Source organism: Lutra lutra, chromosome 1, assembly GCF_902655055.1.
Source record: "Lutra lutra chromosome 1, mLutLut1.2, whole genome shotgun sequence".
Lineage (NCBI taxonomy): Eukaryota > Metazoa > Chordata > Mammalia > Carnivora > Mustelidae > Lutra > Lutra lutra.
Genome location: NC_062278.1, coordinates 110,185,321 through 110,195,550, shown reverse-complemented (window position 1 = coordinate 110,195,550; position 10,230 = coordinate 110,185,321). Strand labels below are relative to the sequence as shown.

Below are 10,230 nucleotides of genomic sequence, written 5' to 3'. Positions count from 1 at the left end.
CCCAAGTATTTGTCTTCAGCCAGTGACGGTGCCAAGAGTTCAGTGTCTCTCCCTCCCTCTTGTCCTCCCCGCCGGTCCTTGTCCGGCTCTAGCAAGCGCACATGCGCTGTCTATGCTGGGTCTCCAACAACTGGAGTTCCCTATTTCCCTAACTTCCTCTTTTTCTATTATTGATGGAGAACTTGGGCAGTTACTCACTTCGTCATCTTAGGCTTGCCGTGCAATATTCGGAACGTAGCTACACTTAAGGAGTAGATTTATCTGAAATTTAAATTTAACTGGGCCCCTGGTTTTTTGTGGTGGTGTTTATTTGAAGGGGTACTAAACCTACAACCCTACCCCCTCTGGCCGCATCCCCTTCCTCTGGGAGCCTCCGGTAGTGGAGAGGACACTTGGTGGGCAGGGCGCGGGGCAGAGGCCTGTCTCCAGTTCCCTGGGTTCCGAGACTCCAAGAAGGGGATACCCCAGCTTCTGCCCTCTGCTCTCCACCTGCAGATTTTCCCACCCACTAAGCACAGTCACCCTGGGGAAGGAGAGCTCTTCGGTGCGCCCTTTTGGCTACCCGGCTTCCAGGAGAGTGGTGTATTTTCATGTTCACAAACAAATGAATGCTCCGCTCAGAGAGCAGAGCATCCTTCATCTCCCACCTGGAGCTGTGTTCTCTGGGACCAACTGGCTCTTCCGTTTCATAGAGCCTCTGAGGATTGACCGTGTCACACCCATATGTCTTCACCTCAACCCCTTCTGCTGTCCCCAGCGGCTTACCATGGAGCCAATGTCCCCTTCTTTCAGTCTTTTCTTCTAGCCCTTCAAATGGTTATTTTAGCTTCCCTGTGAGCACACCCCAATTTGCTATGGCTTTCTGGAAATGAGCTGAGCTCTACTGGACCTAGAGTTCTGGGCAGCTCCCTTGCAAAGGGGGCCTCCAGGCATTCAGGGACAGAGACTACTGTTGACAGTGAAGGGACCTTCCCTATGGACAGAACACACCTCCTGGCTTGCTTTTAGGCCGCTGCTACTCTCTTTCACCAAGTATAACTACACACTGAAATTCTTTTATTTAAATTATATCTCCTCTTTCCCCCAATCAAATAATCCTTGATGAGAATTGGTAAGTACCATGGTTTTCTGGGTATCAAGTTCTATATTTGCACGGGCAGTTTTCCCTTTCCTCCTAAAACAACTTTTTTTCTTATTCAGATCTAAATAAGAAAGAATTGGTCCCATGAGAAAAAAAATCAAGAAGGATTTATTATATACCAGTTTAATGAAACTGAGAAAGTCATTTATTCCTAGGGAAAGCATTTTACATGTCTGGAAGAAGTACTTTGATGATGATAGGTGAGGTCGGTGGAAGTAGTAGAGATGGACTGGTTTATTTTAAGCCCTATTCAAGTATCAAATGATTCTCACTAAATTGCCTTCTACAGAAGGTAGGTGGGTCACAGTATTCAGAGACCCTTTGCTTTCCCAAGTCCCGCTGGGAAGCTAGGAGCTCTTATAACAGTAATTTAAAAATATAATGGGGTTGAGGGAGTGGTATCTAGGAAGAAGGAAAGAAGGACCAGGAAAAACAAAAACAAGAAAACTCCTGCTGGCATTCCGGCCACACAGGGGCGTAATATAAATCAGAAGTCGAAGGGATGTGTTTTTTAAAGTTATTTGTTGTAGGATATACAATGTAGAATCTTTCTTTTATCTTTGCTGTGAAATCTTCAGTGAAGGTCTATACTGCTCATGCTCATTGTGGCTCTGGAATGATCTAATCCTTCTTAGAGAGCTCGAGGAGATGCTGCTGGGTTCTGCAAATGGATTCTCCAGGGAACAAAGAAAACAGGGCTCAGTTAAAGCACTGAGGGAAGGCCAACTCTGGATTATGCCTGTAAATCATTATTAATATTGGACTGAAGAATGTTATACAACCACTAAAAATGATATCTATGGAGTATTTTTGGCGATGTGAAAAAATGGTTTGTGTTAAATATTACATTTAGAAAGCAAAGTTTAAATTGCATGTATTCTGTGATCTAAATTACATAAGAATTATAGAAAAATGACTGCGTAGAAATGCAGCAGAATGTTAATGGTGATTGACCCTAGAGAGTGGAATTATGATGACTTTTTTCTAATACTTTGTGCTTTTATGTACTTTTCAAGTTCTATGCAATGAGCATGGACTGCTGTAACATCTAATATAAAAGAAAAACATCAGGTTTCTCTGATCCCATTTGATCTACAGAAATGTTTGGTCCTCCCTCCCAAGTATATTTCTATTGGAATCTGGGGGAACCGTAATGGGACCCCAGCAGCCCAGGTGACAGAGTTTAGACCTGGCAGGAGGGGAGCTGGGGGACCCTAAGTCTGTGCTGCTGCTGGTCCGAGGTGCAGATGGGCGGTCTACCAGAATGTGGGACAGAGAGGGTGCTGCCCTCTGGGTGACCAGGACAGGCTGCTACTGCTACTGTATCTGTGGGGCCCAAAGCAGTGGCTGGAAACCCATTACAGATACTAAGCAGGAGATTCAGGGGAGCACCACAGAATATATATATATATATATATATATATATATATATATATATATGAAGGGACTCTTGGATTGAGACCTGCTAGAATGTGTCCCAGCCAAGCTCAGAACAGAGATCCAGATAGACAATGTGAGATGGTGGGATGGAGGTTTCATGTAGACAGAGATAGTATTAATGGACATGAGAAGTTTGTGGCTGAAAGGTTCTGTGCATGTTCAAGACTCATTTCCATTCATTCACACACTCATTCATTCACTCATGCACGCATCCATTCATACATCAGTCCATTCCTTCACTCACCAACATTTACTGGGTCTACCATGCTAGGCACTGGGGACACAAAGCAAATAAGACATTGCCCACAAGTGATAAGACTCATGCCAGGTACTTTCATCAGGGTGGTGCAGAGGTCATGAACACACCTAGGATTTTCTTTATGGTGTTGAGCAATCTGTGGATAAAGCACATCCGTGACTCTAGGTTAGGGAAGCTGGGAAAGGGTTTACATCAATAACCGCCCCCCCACCCCAGGATCTTTCACACATTCTCCACTGTTTCCCATATCACAGAATCAGAGAACAAGCATTGGGAAACGTGTAAGCTAACAAAGGCCATAGAAGATTCTATCACCCTGACTCTTAGTTGCATTTCCTAAGGATTGTGGGATGATATTGCTAGAGATCTTCCCAGGATTGTGCCCAGGAAGCAAGATTTAATGAAAAATATTAAGGGTACACGGACAGAGCTTTAAAGATGACAAACTACCTTTAAATCCGTTCTCTCATGTAGTCCTCATGTGATGGAAGTAGTCATGGATTACCGTTTGAATTTCACAGACAAGAAAACAGGCTGAGAGAGATGAAGTCCTCTCCTACCCAAAGAAGTGACAAAATGGGATCTCCATTTCAGGTCATCTCCGTACCTCCTAGTCTGTGGCTTTTTCCTTACAGCTTGCCCAGAGAGTCCAGATGGCTCTGTTGCTCTGAGGGAACAGCCAGCCCATGGCATACTCAGAACATGGGACATGTGTGCAGAATGTGTAGGTTTGGGGTGGGGGGAAGGAGGAGGTTGGGTGCATTTTTTTTTCCTAGGGTTGATGTAATAAATTACCCCAAACTTAATGCTTTTAAAAAAAATGACAGAAATGTATTCTCTCAGTTTTGGACACCAGAAGTCCAAAAGCAGTATTGCTGGGCAGAAATCAGTGTGTTGAAGGGCTGCACTCCCTCTGGAGGCTCTCGGGGAGAGAATCTGTTTTTGCTCTCCCAGCACTCCTTAGCTTGTGGCTGTGTTACCCACATCAGTCTTCAAGGCTGGCAGCTTCAAATGGACTTCTCTGAGTCAGATCTCCCCACCTCTCATTTATAAGTATGTATGTGATCGCCTTTAGAACCCACCTGGATAATCCAGGATAATCGCCTCATCTTAAAAGCCTTAATTTAATCATACCTGCAAAGCCTTTCCCCTCCCTCTCCCCCTAAATAAGGTAACTCTACAGGTTCCTGGCTTCTGGACTTGATTGATCTCTTCAAAGGATAGAACTCAGCCTCCCACCCTGGGCTAGGGACGCACATGTTCATAACCTCTTCTGCCTCTGGGTTGTCACTCAGTAGAAGCTGAATCTGCTTGTGGAAAAGGAAACATGGGAAGGCACAAAATAGTTTTGAGGAACTTCTATGGATGAGGGTAGGACTAAGATTGCCTTCCTGATGAAGCAGCTTGTTTATTGATTCAATCTTAAAGCTGCTGCCTCTTCCCATGCTCCTGCAGAGTTGGCTCAAGTCCCCACGCTCTTAGCCTCCTCTCTCTCCAGCCAAGTTCAGGGAAGATGGGATGGCCCTGAAATCCTGGAATGCCAGAGCTGGAAGGATCACCTCGCTGATCCCCGCTCCCCTCTTTTACGGACAGAGAGCCTGTGGTTTAAGTGAAACCAGGCCTGCTGAATCTCTTCCTCCAGAAAACAGTCCTTCTAATATGTGAGTCTGTATTTTTAAGGACCCAGCACAGTATCTCCCAAAGAGACTGGGACACAGGATTGTGGCCAGGAAACTGGGATTGGCTGACCATGGGGACATCCTGCTCCTGCGCCCTTTTGAACTTGGCTGTGGTTCTTCCTGCTCATCCTCTCTGGATCTCTCAACCATCTCCTCTTTCTTCTCTGTATCCTCTTGTCCCCGTTCGATACTCTCTGCTTCCCCTCACCCTCTCCACTCATCCAGTCCTCTGTTAGGCATGCATCCTCACAGCACCAACCCCCCAGGATTTCCTCCTATTTCCCTCTCCCTCTGTCTTCCCCAGTTATCCCTCCTTTCCCAGCCCACCCTATTCCCTCCTCCTTGGCAGTAGGCTTTTCATCAGTTTCAAGGCCAACATGATGAAATAGAGAAGCACAGTGGATTTTGGAGGCTTTTTTTTTTTTTTGTCAAGTGTAAGACTTCTGAAACTGAGAAAGATAATGAGGAAGGAAGTGGGGATATGAAGGAGGAGGACTTACCTTCGCTTCTCTGTTTGTGGGTTTCACTTGCGTGAATTTTCCTATCATATCTGGGCATCTACTGGTATAATTGCTCAGTTGAAGCTTGTGTGCATCAGCAAAATAGACCCTCAAAGTTAGGATATCCATTACCAGGGTGGTCAGACAATTCTAATTATACCAGAGTTCCAATATCGTTTATTAGCATGTGTCCTTTGGACTCGAGTTTCCTCATCTTTGAAAAATCACAGGGATGATACTATCTACCTCACAGGGGTTTTGTAAAGCATAAATGAGATAATGCCTGTGAAATCCTCTAGCCCAGAAATCAGTGCAAGTTGATAGTCAGTAAATATTCGTGGAAATTATATCTGGGTCACTTCCTCTGTGAAGACTTTTCTGACCTTCTATCCAAGGAGGACTGACCCCTCCTTTTTTAGTGTGCCCTTTATACCCTAGTTACAGCCCCCTCTTAGAACCTGTAATACTTTATTACCCTACTCAGCCTTCATGTGGCCCCCTTTCTCCTCTCTTTCCAGCGCTAAGCATCTTGAAGACAGAGATACCTCTTACTCCTCTGTGTAATCCCAGAGCCTAGTGCAGTGAGAGGCTCATGGGAGATGCCCTGGAAATATTGGTTGAATTGATTTGAAACAGTGAGAGTGTCTGAGCATAAGCCTTCCAGGCCAAGACTGCTTTGGATTTCTCCTGCCTTCTTGTATTTATTAAGATCAATGGCAAAACCTGTTGAGAGGCATCTGGTTCTAGTAGCCCCAGGAGATTTGGTCGGCTCTGATCCACCTCAGGCAGATGGGCCTTAGTAAGAGAGATCAGACGGTTTACCATGCTGGCAGTGCCCAGCCCTGCTTCCATCCCAAGCTAGCATGGTTTGCCATTCAATGCCATCATGTCATCGAAACGGCAAAGACTCAAGGGAGAGCCATGCACCTCATTTCCAAGGGGACCGCTTCATGGGTTCATTTGCCTAGGGGCAGTCTTCCCTGGTTATCTCCAGAGTCTTTCAAAAGCTTTGGGGTTGGTCCAGCTTAGATGTGATGGATAGGAGTGTAGCCCAGGAGGACACATTTAGACAGGACAGGTTCTGGGCCTGGCTATACCAGAGGCCATTCAGAAATGTCTGTAGGACGTTGTCATGGTGGAGTAACTCAGCAAAGAATAAGCTGCATGTCAAACCTGAGGGTGACCTAGAAGCCCAACAGAAGAAAGAGTCGTAAAGCCATAAGCATCTCTAGAAGAGACAGGTCACAGAAGGTAGTGGAAAACTAGCTGAAGGGTTACTCATAACTAAAACTACCACGTTTGGGAAACTAGTAATGTGCCAAGCACACTATATACTTTATCCTTTGAATCCTCACGACAACTTATGTAGTGGACTCACACGAAAGGAAACGGAGGCTCAAAGGACAAATGACTTGCTTAAGGTCACACAATCAACAAGTAAGAGAAATAGGGTCAAACCCAGGCAGTGCGCCCAGTCTTCTACTGCCAACATGGGAATGGAGGGTACGGACTGTGATATCCCTTTTGTGTTGTACTCAGTGTGGGCCGAAGAGGCACGGGCCCAGCGGATTTGGGAGTCCAAACCAGGCAAGGAGGTGTGATGCAATGCATATCTTATAAAGTCGTAATTCCTGTGTCCTCCCTTCTGGCTGACTTCTGGCTCTCATATCTTATATCACTGCAGCGTCCTGGGATTCATTGTTTGGCAATGTTGTTCATTATTGCTGCTGTGGCTTCAAGCAGTGCCTCTTCTTAACAGTTGAGAGATGTGGTCTTTTCTGAGTCAATCACTCAAGCAAGAGGTAGGACCTGATACAGAAAACTAAGAAGGTGGGAGAGACACTTCCTCTTCCTCTTGGGGCCTTTTCTTCGCTCCCAGACTAGATGTCAGAAAGCATGGATTTCTAAGGCAGGACTCTGGGATGCTCGATGGTACCCAGCATGCGAATGCGGACTGAAACCTAAAGGGACAGTCTGAGGAAGACCAAGCCCTATCTTGAGAACCAGATCGTCTAGCTGCAGATTACTTTCTAGGCTTATTTTCCTGCTACCATCTCTAAAGATGTCATGAAGGATTGTTTAACCCACTGTGCCACCCAGGCACCCCGGCGAAGGATTGTTTAAATACTTGCCCTGACCTCTGTTCTACAGAGGAATTTTTAAGAGGAAGATTGGGGTCACGACATGAAACAGGTGCTCTAGGAGGTTACCACGAAAGGCGCATTGTTGGAAACAGGAGTTGGACTGCATTGTTTTTTTCTGCCTCTCTCCACAGGGAGAATCTTCTTCCCCAGCCAGCCCTGTGATGAGCATCACTTAGGGTCCTTTTGGTTGCAAGGAACAGAGCATGTTGAATCAAACTGCTGTCCACAATAAGAAAATGTCTTATTGGACGTGACGGGGAGAGGGCAAGGGAGAGCAGCTGTAGGCCTGATGCAATCCAGGTATCAGTGATGGCATTAGATACACAAGTTCTTTCTGATGGTCCACCCTGCTGTGCTCAGTGTCAGTGTCTACCCAGAGCTGGTTTTTCTCTGTGGTTTTAAGACAGCTGCTAATGGCTATGAGGGCTCTGTGTGATATGTGCCTCTCAAGAAATCTGATGTTTTCTCGAGCACGGATGCTAATTCCTTGGCCTGACTAAGTCCACATGCCAACCCCAGGACCAGCAACAGATGCCAGTGGAATGCCATGAGTTGGGAACAGGTGGATGCCTATAGTTGGCTAGAACGTGGGGGCCTACCCTTGCACCTGGGCTGGGAGCCAGGCGGGATGGCAGGGACACTGCTACAGGTACACACAGTGCTTTAGCCTATGCCCACAGATGAATTGTTATTTCTGGCTTATCTCTGAGTCACTGTCCAGAGTTTCAAGGGGCTGTAGCCAGCAACAACTGACTGACTACACATCCTCATGGAACCCATGTAACCAGGAAACAGAAGAAACCCTTCAAATTGGGTCTCTGGAGAACTGCCAGGTACCAATGTGTGCCATTGTCTTATGTCAACCTGTCCAAGCCAAGGGTTTGCCTGCTGCCTGTCCTCACAGCCTGTGGCCCTTGGAAGTCCAAGGGAGCTCTGTTGGTGGGCTGGCGATGCTGAGTTGGGCCCTCTGCTTCCTAAAGGCTGTTGAAGCTCTGAGCTGACTCCTTCCTTGTGCTGCGGTTACCGTGGCCTTGAAAACACTGGGGAGCTGCCACATCTGTGCCCCCAGCCCTCCTTCCCATCACTGACTGCTCATTTTCTGAGCACCTCCCATGAACAAGGCACCAAGAAGGAATGGTATTTGCATGTCCTCCCACGTCCTTGCCCTCGCAATTATTACTCACTCATGTGAGGAAGGAAGGGATCGGGTTAGAGGAGGCACTTTAGTGAGTCTGCGATTGGGGTGGTATGGCCGGGAGCATGGAGGCGAAGGGAGAAGGAGTGCATGGAACAGGAAGAGCACATACTTTTGTGGGGAAGGGGTGCTGGGGAGCACCAAAAATGGCAGGAGTCCTTGTGGGTCAAGGCTTCATGGAATCAGCCTTGCAAATATTTACTCGCCAAGGAAAGCCAATAAATCACACCAGTGGATGTAGACCATACCGCATGAGGGCTTCCTCTGTCACGTAGCCCATCTGTCCCTCCTGACAGGTGACACAGGTGCTAAAACTCAACAGGAAGCCATTTGGCAGCCACAGATGGCTGCCGTCGGGGACCACCCTTTGTGACTCTTCATCTGCTGCGCTCTCACTTCAGAGAGGGAAACAGCAGAGTGACTTTCCTCACTGGTGGTGTCTCGATGACTAAGTCGGTTACAGAGCTGCCAGCATTGGGTAAGCAGCCCGATCAGGATGGCGGAGGTGGGCACGTGGTGCAGTAAACATACACTCCATCCTGTGTCTACTGGCTCTTAAAGACGAAGAGCGTGAGCTTCTGCAGAGACTGTGTGAGTGTGAGTGTGAGCATGTGTGTAAGTTGCTTAGCAGGGGACCTGAGGATGGCTCCACCCCAACCATTCCTACAGAAGCCTTGAACTCTGCCAGGCCCTATTGTCTGGCTACCTGGGAATGGAGGACGCTGGCTGTGTCTGGGCAGCTTCAAGCCTGGGCAACCATCAGAGCCACACAGCACCCTGAGCTCGATAGGCCAGGCAGGAGCTATGGGCTTTTCATTCTCCTCCCAGCAATGAGCTCCCCTGAGGCAAGTGGGCAGTTGTTCAGGGTCCTGGGAAGGAACTGGTCTTCTGCCCATCCTGGGCCTGGGGCTCCCCCTGTGTGTACTGGCTCCCAGGCCTTGGGGAGCTCAACCTACCCTATATCTTAGAGGGTAGAACACCATTCCCTCCAAAACCACTACAAGTAGCACTTCTACTTGTATCCCTGCCTCTTCCTCTAAAGACACGTCCCCTCCATTTCTAATCACCATCACTGCCACCACCACCACCTTCAACTCCAACCACATTCTGCTACTTCCACCATCGGTGGCCACCATCACTGCCTCTGCCAACATTGCTTCAACCACTGTCCCTTATTGCTCCCACCTCCGTGGCCACCATCACCGCTCCTGCTGCTCCCAACATCACACCATCTCCATCGTGACCACTACCACCACACCATCTGGGTGCCTACAGCCTAAGCTTGTGTGTTGTTGGCGCCACACATTTCTTGTCACTATTTCTTACAACAGTTTTTCCTTTGGTAGCAACTTGTAGTCTATAAATCTCCAAGCATAGACTAGAAAGCTGCTTGATTTCATTCCTGCAACTTTAGTCCATGAATCAGGGATTTGCATTAAATGACCTACAAATTCTCTTCCAGTTCCAAGAGTCTTTGGTAGATGCATGTGTGTGTCTCTGTCTGATTGTGTTCACACCTGTCCGGGCCCATATGCCTGGAGTCTGCCAAATTCAGTCTGTGATTCATCTGACTTTCCATGAGAATTTCTGATAGAATCTAGATCCAGAGCACATAGAATGAGACAAGGCACAATGATCCACTGTGGGTGTGTAAGCCCCTCCAACCTCGGACTATTCATCATTGCCTTCTAAACCAGTGATGATTCCCAGAAATCCTAGCTTGTAGCAAAAATCGGAGGGTGTGTGACGTAAGGAAGAGTTATCACAGAGAATTAGAAGACTGGTGTGAAGGATCATTTAGGCCTCTTACTCACTGAGTGACCTTAGGTGAGTCACTTCTCTTAGCTTCAATTTCCTCTCTTCAGAAGTGGG

General features: G+C 47.3%; 1 long non-coding RNA gene across 1 annotated transcript; it reads right to left on the bottom strand.

Moving 5' to 3' along the window:
- Positions 1-1,660: 1,660 nt before the first annotated feature.
- Positions 1,661-4,151, bottom strand: LOC125083507 (uncharacterized). The gene is made up of 3 exons (XR_007122295.1): positions 4,098-4,151; positions 2,822-2,976; positions 1,661-1,802 (listed from the first exon to the last, which is right to left on the bottom strand). It is a non-coding gene; the product is annotated as an uncharacterized LOC125083507 (long non-coding RNA).
- Positions 4,152-10,230: the final 6,079 nt, after the last annotated feature.